The following is a 24,998-nucleotide window of genomic DNA, read 5'->3' on the forward strand; positions in this document are numbered from 1 at the left end:
GCAAGGCAGAGGTCCTGAGTTCGAGCCTCAGTTTGAGCCGAATCTTGAGTAAGTGGTACTCGCTATGGGGCCGATTCCGACAGGAATTCATGCCTTTCCTATGCACTTCTCAATACTTGGTTTCAGACTTACCTTATTCAGTCGCGTAATGCTCTCTGCAGGTGTGGCACCCTTGCGCTCTCTGAATACATTTAATTCAACCACTGAAAACCCTCCCACTAGCTGGCCAACAGATGTTATTGCAGTTTTCAGTTAATAGGGTTTTCAGTTCATTTATCTTAAGCCATCCCATTAAATATGGTGTAACTTTAACTCAAATTTTGGCGACAGACAATAGAATACATAGAGAAAACGGGTTCAGAATATAGGGACCAATGAAAGAATGCCATCTATGCATCTTCATCTCCGTTACAGCACCAACTGGTAGATTTAAAAATACTCTGATATTGTAGATTATTTAGGCAAATTGTATAGTTAGGAAAGTATGTATGAATCATTAAAAAAAAAACATTTGGAGAGCCTTTACTCACAAAGTATATTGATGAATAAACAATACAGTGGTTTGATTCATCCTGAATGTTGTCCATTTCAAGTTCCACCCTTGAAATATTGGAAGGTGGAACTTATTTTACAATAGTCCTGTAAATCAACCCAAATTCTCACTAATCATGGAACTGTATGATAACGGTCCAGTCGTGGTGAACCGTGCGCCAGGCTCCAGGTTTAACCTGTTACGTGTGGTCTGACTGTCATGCCCTGAGAGATCCTTTTAATTCTCTATTTGGTTAGGTCAGGGTGCGACTTGGGTGGGCAATCTATGTTTTCTATTTCTTTGTTGGCCTGGTATGGTTCCCAGTCAGAGTCAGCTGTCTATCATTGTCTGTTATTGGGGATCATATTTAGGCAGCCTTTTCCCACCTGTTGTTTGTGGGATCTTGTTTTTGTGTAGCTGCCTGTGAGCAGCAAAGAACATCACGTTTAGTTTTCTTCTGTATTGTTTTGGTACTGTGCTGTTTAGCCCTAATACATTTTACATTTAGTTTGTATTTGTTTTTTTTCCCTGTGTTCATTGAATAAAGTAAGATGTACTGTGGGAGTAGGAGTTTGGCGCAGGAGAGCAGGGATGTCAGAGAAGCATGTTTAATCATATAGTCCACCAAATTCAAAAATGGCACAGATGAAAATCCAAAAACGACACTCTCGATAATCAATAATGAAAACAACAAACATCAAAGATAATTGAGCGCAAATACACACAAGCTTAATCCCGCACGAACTAAGGCAGGCAACAGGTGCCCTACATACACACAGAAATAAAGGCAAATGAAACCAGGGGTGAAAAGGAACACAGACAAAACAACCAGAAAAGGAAAAAGGGATCGGTGGCAGCTAGTAAACCAGCGACGCCGAGCGCCGCCCGAACAGGGAGTGGAGTTACCTTCGGTAGAAGTCGTGACATGCCTACCACGCTGCACCTGGGTCCGATCCTTCCATCGACGAGCGTGACACTGACTTCCATAATGATTCAAATAGGCTACAAATTATTGCACAACATTAGCTTAATATGATCCACTAATGGTAGCAACCCGCAGGAACTTCTCGGTGGCGCCAACTGGTAAGAGGCCTCGGGAGAGCGGTCATGTGTGCTAGCAAGGAAGAGGTCCTGAGTTTGAGCCTCAGAGTGAGTCGGATCAGGAGGAAGTGATACTCGCTAAGCAAGCAGCATGACATCCATTATAATGGTGCTGTGACTCGGATATACAGTTGCACTCAGCTGAACACTGGGGTCGCTGTTGAGTAAGTTTGAGGGATGAATGTGGCGCACAGGAGGAAGTGCTAATCAAGCAGCATGACATCCATTAAATGTGCGCACGTAGTATTCACTACCCATATCTTTTACTAAAATATTGTACATGATAAATCTTGAGGGCTTGTGGTAAGGCTCCACTATATTTGCTTACCAGATGTTGGTGAGGTTTTGTTATTGTTGTAGGAAAGGACAAGTTCCAGGAGATATCCAAAACCACTCTGGAGGTACAGCACACACCTTAACAAAAAATCTATTTCTTATTTGTTTTGGACCAGAGACACTTCAATGACTTCTTATTCATTCTCTATGAACCACAACCAAATCTAGCATTATATGGACATAAACACATCTACTGTTTATATACGGGCGCAGCCAAAACACAACACAGATCCGCACGCACACAATATTGGAGACAAAAAAACCTGAATAAGCTATAATATGTAAGTTAGGGCCCCAAAGAGGTGTGTAACATTACAGTAAGCATTCATCAGCCTTAAGCATTCGTCAGCCTTAAGCATTCGTCAGCCTTAATAACCTCTTTGGGCTAGGGGGCGGTATTCGGAGGTTTGGGTGACTGACGTGCCCGAAGTAAACTGCCTGTTACTCAGGCCCAGAAGCTAGGATATGCATATAATTAGTATCATTGGATAGAAAACACTCTTACGTTTCTAAAACTGTTCATGTCTGAGTATAACAGAACTGATATGGCAGGCAAAACCCCAAGGAGAATCCATCTGGAAAATGTTTTTGAGGTCACAGGCCATTTCAATGCTTGTCTATGGGATATTCAAAGGAATTCCTCCCAGATTGCAGTTCTTATGGCCTCCACTAGATGTAAACAGTCTTTAGAAAGGGCTTCAGGTTTGCTTTTTGAAAAATGAGCAAGTAGTTGTAGTTTTTCAAGGTGTCCTCATTAGGACTCTAGTATTGTGGCGCGCGTGGATGGGGGCACACACTTCGGTATTTATCTCCGGTATTGAACATACTACATTCCGTCTTAAATGTTATTGTTTATTTACATATTAGGGTACCTGAGGATTGATTAAAAAAGTTGTTTGACTTGTTTGGATGAAGTTTTCCAGTAACTCCATTGTCTGATTCCTTTGTCTGCATGTTGAACGAGTGGAACAGTGGATTAATGAATCAAACGTGCCAACTAAACATACTTTTTTGTGATATAAAGAAGGACTTTATAGAACAAAACGACCATTTGTTGTGTAGCTGGGACCCTTGGGACTACAAACAGAGGAAGATCTTCAAAGGTAAGTGATTTATTTTATCACTATTTCAGATTTTTTTTTAATGCTGATGCATGCTGGCATCAGAAATTCAACAACACGAGGCTAATACAAAGTGTCTTAATAAAATGCATCTGGGTTCCCTCAACCATCACAGTCAGCAGTCACTTCAATAGAAATTGGCACACAATTGAATTTTCAAATCCTCAGATAATCGCATGGTATGCTTTCGCCGTAAAGCCTTTTTGAAATCTGACAATGTGGTTGGATTAACAAGAAACTAAGCTTTTAAACGATGTAAGACACTTGTATTTTCATGAATGTTTAATGTTACGATTTTTGTATTTTGAATTTCCCACTCTGCAATTTCAACGGATGTTATCGAGACGCTAGCGGAACACCTAGCCCAAAAGCTAGGTGACCCAAGGACACAAAAACACCACAGAGAAAGATTCCATTCACCCCTATTAGATAGTCATGAAAAATGTTGTCTAAATGTACACAAAGTAATCCATGCAAGGCTCAAGATGTAGTGACAGTGTGTTATTGGCTAGCGTGGCTGAAACAAGCCAGGACAAAAAAAGCTGTGGAATTCAGAGAAAGGTGTAATTTCCTTCCTCGTATTCAGATTTGTTGAACATGAAACAAATCTAAATATCTCTGAGCAAATTTGCGATTAAAACATGTTGACAATATAAAGTCAACATGTAAAGTGTTGGTCCCATGTTTCATGAGCTAAAATAAAAGATCCCAGAAATGTTCCATTTGCACTAAAAGCTTATTTCTCTTAAATGTTGTGCACAAATTTGTTTACATCCCTGTTAGTGAGCATTTCTCCTTTGTCAAGATAATCCATCCACCTGACAGATGTGGCATATCAAGAAGCTGATTAAACAGCATGATCATTACACAGATGCACCTTGTGCTGGGGACAATAAAAGGCCAAATTGCATTCTGACTGCAGAAATGTCCACCAGAGCTGTTGCCAGAGGATTTAATGTTAATTTCTCTACCTTAAGCCGTCTCCAACATTGTTTTAGAGAATTTGGCAGAATGTCCAACCGGCCTCACACCCGCAGATCATGTGTAACCACGCTAGCCCAGGACCTCCACACCCGGCTTCTTCACCTGTGGGATGTCTGAGAACAGCCACCCGGGCAGCTGATGAAACTGAGTTTGCGCAACCGAAGAATGTCTGCACAAACTGTCAGAAACTGTCTCAGGGAAGCTCATCTGAGTGTTCGTCGTACTCACCAGGGTCTTGACTGAAGGTCGGCGTCATATCCAACTTCAGTGGACAAATGCTCACATTCAATGGCCACTGGCACGCTAGCAAAGTGTTTCAACTGTCCCGGGCAGGTGGCAGACAGCGTGTATGGAGTTGTGTGAGCGAGCGGTTTACTGATGTCAACGTTGAGAACAGAGTGCCTCATGGTGATGGGGTTATTATGGACAGGCATAAGCTACGGCAATGAACACAATAGCATTTTATCTTCCCCCCCCCATGTCGTGGTATCCAATTGGTAGTAGTTAGCAGTCTTGTCTCATCGCTGCAACTCCCGTATGGACTCGGGAGAGGCGAAGGTCGAGAGCCATGCGTCCTCCGAAACACAACCCAACCAAGCCGCACTGCTTCTTGACACAACGCACATCCAACCCGGAAGCCAGCCGCACTAATGTGTCGGAGGAAACATCGTACATCTGGCGACCTGGTCAGCGTGCACTGCGCCCGGCCCGCCACAGGAGTCACCAGTGCGCGATGAGACAAGGATGTCCCTGCCGGCCAAACCCTCCCTAACCCGGCCGGCTGTGACAGAGCCTGGGCTCGAAACCAGAATCTCTGGTAGCACAGCTAGCACTGCGATGCAGTGCCTTAGACCACTGTGCCACCCGGGAGGCCCCAATAGCATTTTATCAATGGCAATTTGAATGCAGAGATACCCATTGAGGCCCATTGTGTGTGTGACGGTATACCCTCCCCTATGTTCATGCAGTGATGAACTGACTTTAAAAGTCAGCAGGGAATGGAACATTTTCTCCAGAGTGATTGAGCATAACTGCAGACCTCTCTTTACAGGCTGATTTGCAAGGGGGTGGTGGACTCCTTGCATATTTGCAGAGTGATTGGCAGGGTAAGTAACTTGTACTTTTATTAAATACTTTATGAACTTTGTGAACAGATTTACTCTCTCAATTTAGTCTGACAGAAAGCATCACACTATCCATGGTGGAAATATAGCTGACTGGGTATCAAGCCTGCTGAGCTAAAGCCTCTAGAAGCTTACATGTTTCAGGACTCAGGTAAGGTTGTCATATCAAGGGAACATTGCCCAGTAAGCTATTTCCACCACAGAAGCTTGAAAGACATTGACTGGTGTCCAATGGGCATGGAGAGGATGGATGAGTTTGTGTTGTGACTGGGTTATGACTGAGACATGCTTGGTCTCCAGCAGTGGAGGAAAAAGTACCCATTTGTCAAACTAAAAGTAAAAATACCTTAATAGAAAATGACTCAAGTAAAATACTCTGTGAGAAAAAGTCTAAAAGTATTGGGTTTTAAATATACTTATGTATCAAAAGCAAAAGTAAAAGTATAAATCATTTCAAATTCCTTACGGCACCATTTTCTTGTTTATTTAATTTCTTGATAGCCAGGGGCTCCAACACTCAGACATCATTTACCAACGAAGCATCTGTGTTTAGTGAGTTCGCCAGATTAGAGGCAGTAGGGATGACAAGGGAAGTCCTCTTGATAACGGCATGAATTGGTCCATTTTTCTGTCCTGCTAAGTATTCAAAATACAGAGTACTTTTGGGTGTCAGGGAAAATATATGGAGTAAAAAGTAAGTATTTTTCATTCTGAATGTAGTGAAGTAACATTAAAAGTAGTAAAAAATATAAATAGTAAAGTACAGACACTACAAGAAACTACTTAAATTGTACTTTAAAGTATTTTGACTTACTTTACACAACTGGTCCCCAGCCTCTGGATGAGCCTCATCTCCCTTCATCTGTCTGTGTGACAGGCCAGATGTGATTATGAAAGGTAGGACAGATGGAGAGATACCTTAGCAACAGAGGCCCCCAGAGAGATACAGTGCTTTCGGAAAGTTTTCAGACCGCCTACCTTTTTTCAAATTTTGTTACGTTACAGCCTTATTCTAAAATTAATGAAATAGTTTTTTCACTCATCAATCTACACACAATACCCCATAATGACAAAGCGAAAATAGATTTTTACACATTTTTCTAATTTATTATAAATAGACAACAGAAAGACCTTATTTACATTAGTATTCAGACTCTTTGCTACGAGACTCGAAATTGAGCTCAGGTGCATCCTGTTTCCATTTACCATCCTTGAGATGTTCCTACAACTTGGAGTCCACCTGTGGTACATTCAACTGATTGGACATCATTTTGGAAAGGCACATGCCTGTCTATATAACGTCCCACAGTTGACAATGCATGTCAGAACAAAAACCATCCATGAGGTCAAAGGAATTGTCCGTAGAGCTCCAAGACAGGATCGTGTCAAGGCATGGGTCTGGGAAAGGCTACCAAAACATTCCCTCAGCATTGAAGGTCCCCAGGAACACGGCGGCCTCTATCATTCTTAAATTGAAGAAGTTTGGAACCACCAAGACTACTTCTAGAGCTGGCCGCCCGGCCAAACTGAGCAATCGGGAGAGAAGGGCCTTGGTCAGGGAGGTAACCAAGAATCCAATGGTCACTCAGACAGAGCTCCAGAGTTCCTCTGTCGACATGGGAGAACCTTCCAGAAGGACAATCACCTCTACAGCACTCCACCAATCAGGCCTTTATGGTAGAGTGGCCAGACGGAAGCCACTCCTCAGTAAAAGGCACATGACAGTCCGCTTGGAGTTTGCGAAAAGGCAGCTAAAGGACTCTCAGACCATGAGAAACATGATTCTCTGGTCTGATGAAACCAAGATTGAACTCTTTGGCCTGAATTCCAAGCGTCACGTCTGGAGAAAACCTGGCACCATCCCTACGGTGAAGCATGGGTGTGGCAGCATCATGATGTGGGGATGTTTTTCTGCGGCAGGAACTGGGTGACTAATCAGGATAGAGGGAAAGATGAGCGGAGCAAAGTATAGAGAGATCCTTGATGAAAACCCACTCCAGAGCGCTCAGGACCTCAGACTGGGGTGAAGGTTCATCTTCCAACAGGACAAAGACATGAGTGGCTTCGGGACAAGTCTCTGAATGTCCTTGAGTGGCCCAGCCAAAGCCCGGACTTGAACCCGATCGAACATCTCTAGAGAGACCTGAAAATAACTGTGCAGCAACGCTCCCCATCCAACCTGACAGAGCTTGAGAGGTTCTGCAGAGAAGAATGGGAGAAGCTCCCCAAATACAGGTGTGCCAAGCTTGTAACGTCATACCCAAGAAGACTCAAGGCTGTAATCATTGCCAAAGGTGCTTCAACAAAGGACTGAGTAAAGGGTCTCAACACTTATGTAAATGTGATATTTCAGTTTTTTTTAAGAAATTTGTAAAAATCTGTTTTTGCCCTGTCATAATGGGGTATCGTGCGTAGATTGATGAGGGGAACGTAACGTCACAAAATGTGGATAAAGTCAAGGGGACTGAATACATTGTGAATGCACAGTAGATGCATAAAATTAGGCTGTGTCTAGACTTGATAGTTCATGCAGCTTTTGTATTGCTGATAATGGAGTCCATCATGGAATGGATCATGGAATTCCAAACACTTCATGCATCTACATTTACATTTAAATGTGAATGACTACTGTAGCTCTGTAGCTATCTAGCTAGCAACTCTAAAGGGCTTGCAAATGATTTAGCAAAAGTCTAACCAAACATTTTATTTATTACATTTTTTTATTAGCTAGCTGGCTAGCATTTATGAGGTCATCTAAGCCTGTGTGAAAATGAGGGCACAATCAGAATGTGGAAAAAAATCAAGTTTGCATGTTAGCACCAAGTACAAACGGGGCTTATGTGTCAGTGGTCCAGAAAACAACACTGACAGTAATACCTACTGTGAAGCAGTGCTGTGCTCATCTCTACTGTGCAGAGTGTTAACAACATTGGCAGGGTCTCTGTGTTTAACACACTGACGGTGAGAAGGGTGAAGGAGAGGGGTGAAAGAGGGGGGTAAGGAGGAAGCTCCAAGTCCACTCTCTGACCCTGTCAGGGTTCCTTACATCTCACTGTCTCCGCGGCCTCCCAACTCCATCACTGACAGGACAGCAGGGAGAACATTGGGACATCAGACTGACTGGGGTCACAAGGTGGGCATCTTAGTTCCCTGAGGCTCTATCTCTGTGTGACACACATCCTGCTTGACAGGAAGTAGGTAGGTGTTGAGGGAAGAGAGATTTGTGTGTGAGATAAGACTCTGGATAAGAATATGACAGACTATTCGATAGATAAATGCACTTTTCAAATCTGACCAGGATCAGAGGTCAATGCTCCTTTCATTCAATAGGATGTGTTTATACTTTAGAGTAACTATTATTAGTGTGTTATGAACATTCAATAGGATGTGTTTATACTTTATAGTAACTATTATTAGGGTGTTATGAACATTCAATAGGATGTGTTTATACTTCGTAGTAGCTATTATTAGGGTGTTATGAACATTCAATAGGATGTGTTTATACTTTAGAGTAACTATTATTAGTGTGTTATGAACATTCAATAGGATGTGTTTATACTTTATAGTAACTATTATTAGGGTGTTATGAACATTCAATAGGATGTGTTTATACTTCGTAGTAGCTATTATTAGGGTGTTATGAACATTCAATAGGATGTGTTTATACTTTATAGTAACTATTATTAGGGTGTTATGAACATTCAATAGGATGTGTTTATACTTCGTAGTAGCTATTATTAATGTGTTATGAACATTAAATCACTTTTTTAACATACGCTCTTCCTAACCAGTGGTACTTTTAAAGCTAGGACAATTTGCTTCTAAAATCATATAAATGTTAATGTTTTAAAAGTCTCCATGCTGACTATGATATACAGTGCATTTTGGAAGAATTCAGAACCCTTGACTTTTTCCACATTTTGTTACATTACAGCCTTGTTCTAAAATTGATTAACTTGTTTTTTCCCCCTAGCAAAAACAGGTTTTTAGATTTTTTTTCAAATTTATAAAAACATGAAAACTGAAATATCACATATACATAAGTATTCAGAAGTTTTGGACAGTCCAATCAATTGAATTTTAAAGTTGTAGAATCATCTCAAGGATGATCAATGGAAACAGGATGCACCTGACCTTAATTTCGAGGCTCATTACAAAGGGTCTGAATTCTTATGTAAATAAGGTATCTGTTTTCATTTTTAATATATTTGCAAAAATGTCTAAAAACTTGTTTTCACTTTGTCATTATGTTGTATTGTGTGTAGATTGATGGGGTAAATGTTTTATATTATCCATTTTAGAAGAAGGCTGTAACGTAACAAAATGTGGAAAAAGTCAAGGGGTCTGAATAGTTGCCAAATGCACTCTATATCTTATTTTAGCTATCCCCTATGGAACTATAGCAGGATGATGGACGTCTCTCTCATTGAATTGTTCAGCTCCCATTGATCTCATGATTACCATATTAACCAAGCTGTCATCTCTGGCATCTGGCGTCAGTGCAGGGCCATGCACAACTTTCAGAGGGCAGGTGCTCAAAATGAAAATATTTTGTGATGACCATGTTCTACTTTTTTAACATAGGCCTATTTATTTATGCAACAACACACTCACTCATCACAAATTGCAAGCAAGCTAGTTATGGTGCTTTCTAGAGACATGATTGACATCTGGAAAAGGGGGTAGGCTGTCAGTTGATCATTGATGTTCATGAGTGATGTAAATCCGCTAGTTAGCTAGCTTTTTTAAATTTTTTTTACTGATTGTGATTTATCTTCAATGCTCTTAAATAATAACTTCATAGTCATCATCTTCTAACTCATCATATATCGCTAGTGGCTTGTGTGGATATTTCAGTATATGGCAGTTAGCTAGAGTCTACAGTGATTCAGCCAGGGAGAAAGAAAGAAGAGAGTTAAACAGTTATCATGCACAGCCATGCAGCCTCACTCCTTCCTCTCCTCTGTTTCTATACCTCAGCCAGCTCAATTACCTGGTAAAAACAGGCTAATGCTCCCAGAATACATGTCTGTCCAATTGTAATGTTCATACTTTCATTTTTAAACTATTGTAGGTCCTAGCTGAACATTGAACAATGATGTGGAAAACATCTGACACACACACACACACACACACACACACACACACACACACACACACACACTTTAGTCATTTAGCAGAAGCTTTTATCCAGATCGACTTACAAGAGCAATGAGTTAAGTGCCTTGCTCAAGAAAGCGAGAGTTAGCGAGAGAGAAAGCAAGATTGAGCCCACCCACACCCTTGAGACATGTTTAATATGTCATTATTAAGATCCTGTGTGATGTTCCCAGCCATTGTGTTCCTTCCCAGGAAGTAGTGTGAGGATCAGAGGGACAGACAGGCCACAATATACCAAAATTAAGTGCAAAATTAAAATGCGAGAACTGATTTAGAAAAGCATGACTGATGTGTTTTGATAAACCTGTCAAACGTCCGCCTCTCTCTCTCGCCGGGGTGGATGAGGCGAGGAGTTGTTTGGATTGGTAGCAGCAATAACAGTTTAATGATACCAATTTATAGCATCCGGGGCTTGGGATTTACACAGTAGTAAATCCAAAAGAGTTGAAAATTCTCACAAGGCCTATAGAGAGTTAGCACCTGATTCATTAAAACATATTTAAAGCAGCCCTATTTGATTCATATTACTGTAATTTAAAGCCTGCTTTTAGTTGGATTAAAATGCAGAAAACAATGCACGTGGTTTGCTGTAATTTTGTCAAATTGCCCTTTACTGGAGCCCAGTGTTTTGTTCTCTCAAACACAGTATGAGATAAAAGCAACAGAGTATTTCATTAAAATAATTACCTTCTCCTCCCTCAGCTAATGTTTTTCTCTCAAGCCAATGTTCTAGCCGGCACCATTTCCGCTACTCTCTGGCTACTGAGCTGCTCGCTTTCAAAATAGAAAACAATGAATAATTCACTTCAAAATTCTTATAGGAACAAAACGCTTTGACTTTCGAAAATAAAACACCATCATCCCAAACTTGAAATTGTAATTTGTTTCAAGTAAATAACTGATAAGGATTACCTAAGATATCAAATCCCAAAGCACTTTGGGGACACATATATATACTTTTTTTTAATGTGTTACCTGTTTCATTCATTTAATTGATTACAAAAGCATGGACTGCATAACATCCAAAGACAGATTTTTGATAGAAGATTGAGTGCCATTGAGTGTCAGTGTGTTTCACAGTTGCCCTTACAGGTCTCAGTTCTCTCTGAACACTCCATTAAGGTCAACTGGAGGTCAAGGTAATCATTTCTGAGGTCACCCTTTATCTCTACTTCACTGTCTGTCTCTGATTGGCTATTTAGCCTTTTCCACCACTCAGGTCACAGAGAGAGAGAGCAGTGACTCAGAGGTGCCATAGTCAACAACATCAGCAGCAACTTTCATCAGTTTATGGCCCTTCTTTTACAGGAGAAATTCAATAGCTTTGATAAACACCGGGCGGCCTTACGATCCACAGGGAGCAGAAGATGTAACGTAAGACAATAATAAACAGAGGACTCTTTGTTGTATAAACTGTAGAGGGAGAGGGAGAGCTAGGACACTTATTGGATGATGCCAAATACAGTTATGGCTCGCAGGTAAGAAATGGAATTCATTGATTCTTGATACATCTTTATTTTTAGAGACCAAGGTCAATGAACTGCAGCAGAAGCTGCAAAGCGAGAGGGCTGTCTAATCTGGCTTGGTGAGGACAAATGACATGTCAGCCAGAGTGAATGAAAACGTGATTCAACATAGCATCATTTCATTTCACATGCAAACTGTATACTGCAGCGGAAGGGTGATTTATCTAAATCTAGAACACGTGTCAAACTCATTCCACGGTGTTCCAAATGTCTGTGCTCCACCCTTGTACTTGTTTGATGAATTAAGGTCAGTAATTAGTAAGGAACCCCTCACCAGGTCGTCTAGGTCTTAATTGAAAGAAAAAACCTTGGCCCTCCATGGAATGAGTTTGACACCCCTGATCTAGACACTTGTTTGTTTGTAAATTCACATACACATCACACTCAAAATACACATTTAAGCCAACACAAATAATCTCTCTCCTAAAATCACACAAACACACTCTCACACACCTACCCCTACGTAGGCACAACACAAACACACTCTCACACACCTACCCCTACATAGGCACAACACAAACACACTCTCACACACCTACCCCTACGTAGGCACAACACAAACACACTAGTCACTGCAAACTGCAGGGATGTCAGTCAGTCGCCTCTCACGTCCATATAGTGTAAGACGAAGAGGACCACAGACAGCTATTGAACCACACACAGCTATTGACAAGACAGATTCTCCACAGGAGCCTAGCTGGGACTGACAGCAGTCAGCCACTGATTGCGGGTAGACGCTTGTCAAAGAAAGTAACTTGCTCTATCTATTTATCCCCCCATTCTACCACACTCTTTCATTTTCCTTTGATGAACAGTTATGTACTTCAAACGAGCTGAGCACTTGAGCAATGAAAATAATCTTGGCAGCATAAAAATTCTGAAAACCTTTTCAACAATGCATCCTTTGTGTTGGACTATTTTCTGTACATTTTTTCACAAATGGTCCTCTTTAGAAAACAGGTCCTGTAATTTGTTCTGCAGAAGAGACATACATTTTGAAGTTCCTAGGCAGAAAGACAGATTATTATGTGCCTGGGCCCGGTTTCCCAAAAGCATCTTGAGGTTAAGTTAATCTTAGAACCATATGTTTCTAAAATGAATTTAGAGGCTTTTGGGAAACCGGGCCCTGAACTTGTCATCTCCAGCTGTCCACATTAAAAAAAAAATAGTATTTGGATCTACTTAGATCAGTTTTGGACAGTAGTTACCAGACGTTTGGACTCGAGTCAGACTCGAGTCACAAATATGATGAATTGCAACTCGACTTTGACTTTAACACCAATGACTTGACTTGGACTTGAGCCTTAAGACTCGACCTGACTTGACCCTCCCCAAGCCCAAATATTAAAAATGATGCTATTAAAAACAGTCTATAGCGCATCTGCCAATATGTGTCATGTGACTCGAGTCCACACCTCTGCCAGGCGGTGAGGCAACCAGTTACTCTCGATGGTGCAGCTGTAGAACTTTTTGAGGATCTGGGGATCCATGGTAAATCTTTTCAGTCTCCTGAGGGGGAAAATGTGTTGTCGTGCCATCTTCATGACTGTCTTGGTGTATTTGGACCATGATAGTTTGTTGGTGATGTGGACACCAAGGAACTTGAAGCTTTCGACCCGCTCCACTACAGCTCCGTCGATGTTAATGGGGGCCTCCTTTTCCTGTTGTCTACTTATTTTCTTGCTTACATTAAAGGAGAGGTTGTTGTCCTGGCACCACACTGCCAGGTCACTGACCTCCTCCCTATAGGCTGTCTCATCGTTATCGGTGATCAGGCCTACCACTGTTGTGTCATCAGAAAACTTAATGATGGTGTTGGAGTCGTGCTTGTCCACTCAGTCGTGGATGAACAGGGAGTACAGGAGGCGACTAAGCACGCAACTCTGAGGGGCCCCAGAGTTGAAGATCATATTTGTAGATGTGTTGTTACCTACCCTTACCACCTGGGAGTGGCCGGTAAGGAAGACCAGGATCCAGTTGCAGAGGGAAGTGTTTAGTCCCAGGGTCCTTAGCTTAGTGATGAGCTTTGTGGGCACTATGCTGTTGAAAACTGAGCTGTAGTCAATGAACAGCATTCTCAAATCGGTGTTCCTTTTGTCCAGGTGGGAAAGGGCAGTATGGAGTGCAATTGAGATTGCATCAACTGTGGATCTGTTGGGGCGGTATGCAAATTGGAGTGAGTCTAGGGTTTCCAGGATTATGGTGTTGATGTGAGTCATGACCAGCCTTTCAAAGCACGTCATGGCTACTGACGCGAGTGCTACAGGGCAGTAGTCATTTGGCCAGGTTACATTCGTTTGCGAGCCCTGCCACATCCGACGAGCATCAGAGCCGGTGGAGTAGGATTCAATCTTAGTCCTGTATTGACGCTTTGCCTGTTTGATAGTTTGTCTAAGGGTATAGCAGGATTTCTTATAAGCGTCTGGATTAGTGTCCAGCTCCTTGAATACAGCAGCTCTAGCCTGTAGCTCGTTGGCTTCTGATTGGTATATGTACGTACGGTCACTGTGGGGACGAAGTTGTCGATGAACTTATTGATGAAGCAGGTGACTGAGGTGCTATACTCCTCAATGCCATTGGATGCATCCCAGAACATATTCTAGTCTGTGCTAGTAAAACAGTCCTGTAGTGTAGCATCCGCGTCATCTGATCACTTCCGTATTAAGCGAGTCACAGGTACTTCCTGCTTGTAAGCAGGAGGATAGAATTACGGTCAGATTTGCCTTTGAGGGCAAGGGACAGCTTTGTATGCGTCTCTGTGTGTGGAGTAATGGTGGTTTAGAGTTATTTTTCCACTGGTTGAACATGTAACATGCTGGTAGAAATAGGTAAAACAGATTTAAGTTTGCAATACACAATCAAATGAGGTACTATATCTACCCACCCCCCTCATGTCAATTGATCACGCATAGTAACCTTAACACACAAAACCCACCCCCAACAGACACCAGTCAATCCCCCACACCATTCCCTCCTTACCAATACCTCCTTTTCTCCAATTTAGACGTAAAGCCTTGCATGAACAATCAACAAAGCCTCCATAACAAAGAAAACTACAATAGAAGTCCTTGCCTACTTGTACAACAAGACAAGGACCAAGTTTATGCCTAGCTCCAGTGTGTGTGTGTATATATATATTTGCTCATCATGGAGTCATTGAAAGACTTAGTAGATTTGAGTAAGATTTAGAAGGTGACTTACACTAGTTCCTGGTGCTGAGCTTGATGTTGATGGGATCTAACTCTAAACAGAACACATAGTCACGTTAGCCTCTGCGGTAGTTAGGTGCTTAGCTAGATAACAATTTGCTAATGTAACCTAACGAAGCTAACGTTAGCTTGCAAACTTACAAATCACATCCCCAGATAGCAGCTGGCTAATTACATTGATATGCTTTGGAATGTCTAGCCAGCATATTATGAAAGCTAGCTAGCTAGATTTTGGTTTAGATAAACTAAATGTAGTTTGCTAGATAGCTAGTTAGTTAGGTAACATTAGCTACATTACCTCAGCTTGACTTATTTTCTGTTGCTCTGATGTTGGCTGATTGGATGCCTTCCTCTTTGAAGTGAAGGGTAAAAATAGATTGAATAGCATCACTTTTTAACAGTTGACAACATGGCAACCCTATCAGTTGAGACTTCAGTTCGGTTTCGAAATCCTCTGGATGACAATGCTGGCTACAAACACAGACATGTTGATATTTCTCACTTCCACGGGGTAGTACTACTTCCTGAAATCACTATGAATTCTGGTTATTGTGGTTTGCTTACAACCAGGAAATGTAGCTGGCCCTTTCCCACCGGTGAGATGCAGAAATGCTCGTATTTGCATGTAGTGAGGAAATCCAAAATTGTTATGACACATATGTTAATAACATATTAATGGACATGTAGGGAAATAGAGCAGTGTTGAAATGTCCCTTTTAAGGTAGGAAGGAGCGAACTAACCAACAGATCAGTATAACCAGGCCTACAACAACAAAACCACGTTTTACCTGTGGTTGTTTATCTACCTTACCTAGTTGAATGCACTGACAAGTCGCTCTTGATAAAACTGTCTGCTAAATTACCAGAATGTAAATGTAAACAGGGCCGCCGGAAAACGTGTGGTGAGGCGGCACTTGCCACAGCACTTTTCAAATCAGGTGTGGCACACACTTTTGATTTAGATTCATAAAATATATCGATGCAAAGCCGGTATGAAGCATTTCGCAACATATGATGCTACGTTTTGAGCTGCATCATATGACGCAAAATGCATCATACCAGCTTTATTTCTGTATTTTGTTATACAGTTATAGGTCTTGAAAACTTTATTGCTGACATGCAAAACATTTTGGGACTATAAAACAATGGACTAATGAAACAAATACCAAAATAACGTTTTTGGGTGGAGTTTTCCTTTAAGAGCAGCCAAAATATTATTTGAGTGTAGGAGGCAGATTTGCGAATTACAACCAGTCCTGCAGTAAACTAAAGCATTCGATGGCTTTCATTTACTACTCCGAATTATTGAAAATTATGAACACATCACTTTCCTTAATTAAATTTCAGTATGGTTTAATGACAGTTACCCGGGCTTGCAGGTTGGCAGGATATCAAGAAAAGGGTTTCTTCTGCAACCTGCTGTAGCCTGTGCCAATGGAAAGTGGTCAAAGGGAAGCTATGAAACAGAACACAATCAAACAAAGCCACACATGACCGTGTGTCCATGAGATAAAAAGACAGACAAATCGACACATTTTGAATGCATTTTGAATGAGAACCGTCAACAGAAAGCAGTCTTTGTGTGAGGGTGATAATTTGCAGCAGGTCTTAAAGGGAAATGTCACAATGTTTCAACTTCATATTCATCCTTTCCAGCACAACCCCAACATCAACATATGTGAAAATTACGTGTTTATATGTTTTGTAGTCAAATAGATGAGGAAAATAAGGGTTTCCAATCACATCAACAAATTACAATTAGTAGGGAATACCTACTCATGATACCTACTCATAATACCTACTCATGATACCTACTCATGATACCTACTCATGATACCTACTCATGATACCTACTCATAATACCTACTCATGATACCTACTCATGATACCTACTCATGATACCTACTCATGATACCTACTCATAATACCTACTCATGATACCTACTCATGATACCTACTCATAATACCTACTCATGATACCTACTCATGATACCTACTCATAATACCTACTCATGATACCTACTCATGATACCTACTCATAATACCTACTCCTGATACCTACTCATAATACCTACTCATGATACCTATTCATGATACCTACTCATAATACCTACTCATGATACCTACTCATGATACCTACTCATGATACCTACTCATAATACCTACTCATAATACCTACTCATGATACCTACTCATGATACCTACTCATGATACCTACTCATGATACCTACTCATGATACCTACTCATGATACCTACTCATAATACCTACTCATAATTGGTTAAAATCACATGATATCATTGGAAACACTTACCTCCCTCTATCTTTTTTCCCCCACAAAACGCAGTGAAAAACCTTTTGCTTACTAGCCCAAAGCTCTTAACCACTAGGCAACCTATCGCCCCTCAGTTAGGCATTTCAAGGGTTAACTTATGCAACAAATAATAAAGTATGTCTTTATTTTCATAACCAGGCAATAATGCAGCTACGTTTTCCAAACTAAACCTAATATCTTTCTGTATGCAATATTTATTGGTGTAATAATGTGCCTCCTGCAGCCACTGTCTCCTCATCTCATAGCTCACGGACAATAATTGCATGTACAGTAGGCTACTGTCACGACTTCTACCGAAGTCGGTCCCTCTCCTTGTTCATGCGGTGTTCGGCAGTCGATGTCAACGACCTTCTAGCCATCATTGATCCATTTTTCATTTTCCATTGGTTTGTCTTGTCTTCCTACACACCTGGTTCCAATCCCAACAGTTACATGTTGTGTATTTAACCCTCTGTTTCCCCTCATGTCCTTGTCGGAGATTGTTTGTTTGTATATTTGTGTATTATGTATTGGTGCGCGATGGGTTCTTGTACCCACTTTTATTTATTATGTACTTTGGTTTTGGAGTTTTGTTAAAGGCTATTAAACTACTCCATTTATACCAAGTTTGATTCTCCTGTGCCTGACTTCCCTGCCACCTACACACAAGACATTACAGCTACATCATCATGATGTGTCATAGCTGACGCACCAGCCTGTTAATTAGACATAAAATAAACATGGATTTGTGTGTTTTCCTCAAGGAAGCAATGTCGCCGTTATCTGACAATATATTTAATAATAATTCTCAGCTGTCATATAACCTGGTCTCAGAGCATTTCGTATTATTCTGTATGTAAATCCGAGTTGCTTCATTTACTATGATAGACTACCTGACCAAAAGCATGTGGACACCTGCACGTTGAACATCTCATTTCAATGTCATGGGCATTAATTTGGAGTTGGTCCCCCCTTTGCTGCAATAACAGCCTCCAGTCTTCTGGGAAGGCTTTCCACTAGATGTTGGAATATTGCTGCAGGGACTTGCTTCCATTCAGCCACAAGAGCATTAGTGAGGTCGGGTACTGATGTTGGGTGATTAGGCCTGGCTCGCAGTCAGTGTTCCAATTCATCCCAAAGGTGTTCGATGGGGTTGATGTCAGGGCTCTGTGCAGCCCAGCCAAGTTCTTCCACACCGATCTGGACAAAACATTTCTGTATGGACCTTGTTTGTGCATGGCAGCATTGTCATGCTGAAACAGGAAAGGGCCTTCCCCAAACTGTTGCCACAAAGTTGGAAAGACAGAATTGTTGTATGCTGTTGCGTTAAGATTTCCCTTTACTGGAACTAAGGGGCCTAGTGTTCTCCTGGCATCCGCCAAACCCAGATTCTTCCGTCATACTGCCAGATGGTAAAGCGTGATTCATCACTAGAGAATGCATTTCAACTGCTCCAGAGTCCAATGGCGGTGAACTTTACATCACTCCAGCCAAAGCTTGGAATTGCGCATGGTGATCTTAGGGTTGTGTGCGGCTCCTCAGCCATGGAAACCCATTTCATGAAGCTCCCGACAAACCGCTCTTGTGCTGAAATTGCTTCCAGAGGCAGTTTGGAACTCTATAGTGAGTGTTGAAACCGAGGACAGATGATTTTTACTCATTACACGCTTCAGCATCCGTTCTGGAAGCAACCACTTCGTGGCTGAGCCATTGTTGCTCCTAGACGTTTCCACTTAAAAACAACAGCACTTACAGTTGATTGGCGCAGCTCTAGCAGGGAAGAAATTTGACGAACTGAACTGTTGAAAAGGTGGTGTCCTGTGACGGTTCCATGTTGAATGTCACTGAGCTCTTCATTAAGGCCATTCTACTGCCAATGTTTGTCTATGGAGATTGCATGGCTGTGTGCTCGATTTTATACACCTGTCAGCAACGGATGTGGTTGAAATAGCCAAAACCACTCATTTGAAGGGGTGTCCACATACTTTTGTATATATAGTGTATGTTACGTTTCGTATATGGTATGTGTTCATGTGGATATCCATCGCCCATTTCGTATGATATGTTATGAATTACAATTTGTATTATATGTTACTAATTTGCAAAATGCAAATGCATTTGAAAAGTATTCAGACCCCTTGACTTTTTCCACATTTTGTTACGTTACAGCCTTAGTCTAAAACGGATTAAATAGTATATATTATATTATATAATATTTTCCTCATCAATCTACACACAATACCCCATAATGACAAAGCAAAAACAGATTGACATTTTTGCAAATTTACTGCAAATATAAAACTGAAATATCATATTTACCTAAGTATTCACACCCTTTACTCAGTACTTTGTTGAAGCCAATTTGGCAGCGATTACAGCTTTGTGTCTTCTTGGGTAGGATGCTGCAAGCTTGGCACACCTTTATTTGGGGGGTTTCTACCATTTTCCTCTGCAGAACCTCTCAAGCACTGTCAGGTTGGATGGGAAGCATTGCCGCACAGAAATTTTTTGGGTCTCTCCAGAGATGTTCGATCGGGTTCAAGTCCGGGCTCTGGCTGGGCCACTCAAGGACATTCAAAGAGACTTGTCCCTAAGCCACTCCTACGTTGTCTTGACTGTGTGCTTAGGGTCGTTGTCCTGTTGGAAGGTGAACCTTCACCTCAGTCTGAGGTCCTGAGGACTCTGGAGCAGGTTTTCATCAAGGATCTCTCTATACTTTGCTTCATATTTCCCTCGATCCTGACTAGTCTCCCCACAGCATGATGCTGCCACACCCATGCTTCACCGTAGGGATGGTGCAAGGTTTCCTCCAGATATGACGCTTGGCATTCAGACCAAAGAGTTCAATCTTGGTTTCATCAGACCAGAGAATCTTGTTTCTCATTGTCTAAGAGTGCTTTAGGTGCCTTTTGGGCAACCCCAAGCGGGTTGTCAAATGCATTTTACTGAGTTGTCCTTCTGGAATGGAACTCTGGAGCTCTGTCAGAGTGACCATCGGGTTCTTGGTCACCTCCCTGACCAAGGCCCTTCTCCACTGATTAGTCAGTTTGGCCGGGCGGCCAGCTCTAGGAAGACTGTTGGTGGTTTCAAACTTCTTCCATTTCAGAATGATAGAGGCCACTGTGTTCTTGAGGACCTTCAATGCTGCAGAGATTGTTTGGTACTCGACCCCAGATCCGTGCCTTGACACAATCTTGTGTCGGAGCTCTACGGACAATTCATTCATCCTCATGGCTTGGTTTTTGCTCTGACATGCACTGTCCAATCAATTGAATTTACCACAGGTGGACTCCAAGTTGAAACATCTCAAGGATAATGAATGGAAACAAGATGCACCTATGCTCAATTTCGAGTCTCATAGCAAAGGGTCTGAATACTTTCCGAATGCACTGTATATTATGAATTTGCAAAACAAACAATATGTTAAGAATTTGCTAAATGTACAATATGTTACGAATTTGCAAAACGTATGATATGTTACAAATTCTAGGTAGGCGGCTAATTTTAGCTAGCTCGATAACATTAGCTACGCTAGGGGTTAGGGTTACCTTAAAGGGTTAAGGTTAGGCTTAGGGAAGGGTTAGCAAAAAATCTAATCATATTTTTTTCCCCACATGCACCGAATACAACCATGAAATGCTTACTTACAAGCCCTTAACCTACAATGCAGTTCAAGAAATAGAGTTATGAAAATATTACTAAATAAACCGAAGTAAAAAATAAAATAAAAAGTAACAATAATGAGGCTATATACCTGTACCGAGTCAATGTGCGAGTCAAGGTATTTTGTACATGTAGGTAGGGGTAAAGTGCCTATGCATAGACAATAAACAGTGAGTAGCAGCAGTGTAAAAACAAAGGGGGGGTGTTAATGTAAATATTTTGGCTGGTCATTTTATTCATTGTTCAGCAGTCTTATGGCTTGGGGGTGGAAGCTGTTAAGGAGCCTTTTGGACCTAGACTTGGCGCTCCGGTACCGCTTTCCGTGCGGTAGCAGAGAGAATAGTCTATGACTTGGGTGACTGGAGTCTGACAATTTTTTGGGCCTTCCTCTGACACCGCCTAATATATAGGTCCTGGATGGCAGGAACCTTGGCCCCAGTGCTGTACTGGGCCGTACACAATACCCTCTGTAGTGCCTAACAGTTGGATGCTGAGCAGTTGCCATACCAGGCGGTGATGCAAAAGGTTAGTATGCTCTTGATGGTGCAGTTGTATAACTTTTTGAGGATCTGGGGACCCATGCCAAATATTTTCAGTCTCCTGAGGGGGCTTTTCCTTTAGTCCACGATCAGCTCTTTTGTCTTGCTCACGTTGAGGGAAAGGTTGTTGTCCTGGCACTGCACTTCCAGGTCTCTTACTTCCTCCCTATAGGCTGTCTCATCGTTGTCGGTGATCAGGCCTACCACTGTTGTGTCATCAGCAAACTTAATGATGGTGTTGGAGTTGTGCTTGGCCACGCAGTCGTGGGTGAACAGGGAGTACAGGAGGGGAATAAGCACGCACCACCCAAGGGACCCCCGTTAAGTCCCAGGGTCCTTGGCTTAGTGATGAGCTTTATGGGCACTACCCGGAACATTTTCTGGTCTGTGCTAGCAAAACTGTCCTGTAGTGTACTATCCGCAACCACTTCCGTATTGAGCGAGTCACTGGTACTTTCTGCTTTAGTTTTTGCTGGTAAGCAGGAATAAGGAGAATAGAATTATGGTCAGATTTGCCAAAAGGAGGGCGAGGGAGAGCTTAGTATGCGTCTGTGTGTGGAGTAAAGGTGGTCTTGATTTTTTCCCCTCTGGTTGCACATGTGACATGATGGTATAAATTAGGTAAACCAGATTTAAGTTTGCCTGCATTAAATCAATCAATCAAATGTATTTATAAAGCCCTTTTTACATCAGCCGATGTCACAAAGTGCTGTACAGAAACCAAGTCTAAAATCCCGAACAGGAAGCAATGCAGATGTTTCTGGATGAGCATTTCCTTGTTTGCTTATGGCCTTATACAGCTCGTTGAGTGCAGTTTTAGTGCCAGCATCGGTTTGTGGTGGTAAATAGACAGCTAAGAAAAATATCGATGAAAACTCTCTCGGTAGATAGTGTGGTCTACAGCAGCGGTCCCAGACCACCGGGCACCTTAGCCGCACGGAAAGGATAAATATATATATATATACACACATCAGTTTACAGATTTTGAACTTGAGTAATGTGCACGCCGCGAGTTCATCACGGTCTGCGTGAGCTTTGTTACCTGACAACTTTTTACTAGCTAGCTATAGTGCGGACATGTATAAAAACAAACAAACATCACTGGAGAGCTTCTTCGGGAAGGGGTAAGGGAGATAAAAAGCCCAACAACGATGTTGATAATGCAGAGACAGCAGAGCCCAAGACTGCAAAAAGAAAGAAAAAAAGCCTTATTCAAATATGATGAGTCCTACCTAAAATATGGCTTTATTGACGACAGGTGACTGGCATACTCCAGAGAGTTTGAGTTACGAGAGCCACTGCAGAGATTTCTTTCAGAAAAAAAGTCACCACTGACTGTGTCGTGAACCCCCCCCCCCCCCCCCCATCCAAAGGGGCCGGTCAAGGAAAATATTGTCTATGAGACTGGTCCATGGTGGAAAAAAGGTTGGTGACCGCTGGTCTACACCTTATTATGAGGTACTCTACGTCAGGCGAGCAATACCTTGAGACTTCCTTAGACTGTTAGACAAATAGAAACACCCCCACCCCTAGTCTTACCGGACGTAGCTGTTCTGTCCTGTTGATGCACGGAAAGCCCAGCCAACTGTATATTATCGGTTGGTAGTGTCACGACTTCTTCCGAAGTCGGCTCCTCTCTTTGTTCAGGTGGCTTTCGGCGGTCGACATCACTGGCTTTCTAGCCATCGCCGCTCCATTTTTCATATATCCATTTGTTTTGTCTCGTTCCCTGCATACCTGGTTTTCATTCCCCAACCAATCCATATGTATTTATTCCTCTGTTCCCCATCACATGTCTTTGTGTAAGATTGTTTGTGTTACGTGTATTTTGGAATTGTGGATATTGTTACACACATCACTTTTTGTCTATGTTCCGTGTTTGAGCACATTTTATGTTACTTTGTGCTGTCATTTTGGACGGGAATAAAAAGTGTGCCTGTTCACTACACTCTGCTCTCCTGCACCTGACTTCGCCTTCAATACACATCCCTAACAGGTAGGATAGTCATCCTGTTTATTCTCCAGTGATTGCACGTTGGCCAATAGAACAGATGGTAGAGCCGGGTTACTCACTCGCCGACAAATTCTCACAAGGCACCCCAATCTCCGCCCCCTGTACCTCCATCTTTTCTTCACGTGAATGACTTGGATTTGGTCTCAGAGAAATAGTGCATCCTTCGCGTCTGACTCCTTAAAGAAAAAAATATTTGTCCAGTTTGATGCGAGTAGTCGCTGTTCTGATATCCAGAAGCTATTTTCGGTCATAAGAGACGGTAGCATCAACATTATGTACAAAATAAGTTACAAACAATGCGAAAAAAACACAAAAAACATTTCCTTCTAAAAAGGGGTTAAGGTGAAGGGTTAGTTGAAGGGTTAGCTAAATGGGGTACGGTTAGGGTTAGCAAACATGCTAAGTAGTTGCAAAGTTGCTAAAATGATAAAGTTGTCTGTAAGTAACCATCTGTCTTAAGTAACCATCTGTCTTATGTAACCATATGAAACGTAACATATCACACTAAATGGAGTGTCTCGGATTTACGTACAGAATAATACATAAATACATAAATCCGAGACACTCCATTTAGTGTGATATGCCTTCACAGTAGGTCTATTTAAATTAAGGACTTCTCATCCCATGACAATTTAAATTTCACAAATAATATCTCCGTAGAATCATAACTACTTGGCCAGGGGATAGGCCTAGGCTATACAGTCATTACCTGCTGGTGAACTATTCATTTATTTCAAGCTGTAGACCGACCAGCAAATCAGAAAACTAATTCGCCTGAGGGGAACCACATTGCCTGTGTGTGAAAGGAAGGTACAGCCAGCCACTAACTTCAATGGCTCAGCATCTCATTCTTTCACCCTCTAGTCCTCATTCCTTGTGAGATTGACAGGCAGACTAAATAGAAGATGGATCTCAAAAGGTTTTCTGTGACAAATCAATGATCTCTTAACCCACCAAAATAACATAATAGGCTATATGTCACACAGCAATGGTATAAGGTGCTGCCATACTATGAAATGTGAATGTTACTTTATAATTTGAACCTGTCTGACTGTAAAGAGAAAGGTATAATTTGTTGACGGGCATTTGGGTAATTTCAGCTGGGTAGTATGAGCTTTTCACAAATGTCTCATTCATCTTTCACTGGGCTCTTCTAGCTTGCGTCTGTCTTCTGTGGGACAGTCATTCATCATCACGAGATGTAGAGCTTTCATACCGGCAATGGCTCTTCCTTGCCTGTCGCTCAAAAAGCTATCCATGTTTTATATTTATCACATTAACTTCTGGACTCCTGAATCGATTATAAAGCGGGTTTATTGCTTCAGTGATCCCACATGTATGTCCTATGGTGTGTGTTTGGAGAGCAGGGTTGCGGT

The 24,998-nt window shown here is 41.8% G+C and overlaps 1 long non-coding RNA gene across 1 annotated transcript; it reads right to left on the bottom strand.

Annotated features, from left to right (window-relative positions):
* Window positions 1-5,720: 5,720 nt before the first annotated feature.
* Window positions 5,721-15,589, bottom strand: LOC109866153 (uncharacterized). Its single transcript, XR_002251661.2, has 4 exons — window positions 15,392-15,589; window positions 15,086-15,127; window positions 6,013-6,064; window positions 5,721-5,834 (listed from the first exon to the last, which is right to left on the bottom strand). It is a non-coding gene; the product is annotated as an uncharacterized LOC109866153 (long non-coding RNA).
* Between the last annotated feature and the right edge of the window lie 9,409 nt (window positions 15,590-24,998).

Source organism: Oncorhynchus kisutch, linkage group LG21, assembly GCF_002021735.2.
Source record: "Oncorhynchus kisutch isolate 150728-3 linkage group LG21, Okis_V2, whole genome shotgun sequence".
Lineage (NCBI taxonomy): Eukaryota > Metazoa > Chordata > Actinopteri > Salmoniformes > Salmonidae > Oncorhynchus > Oncorhynchus kisutch.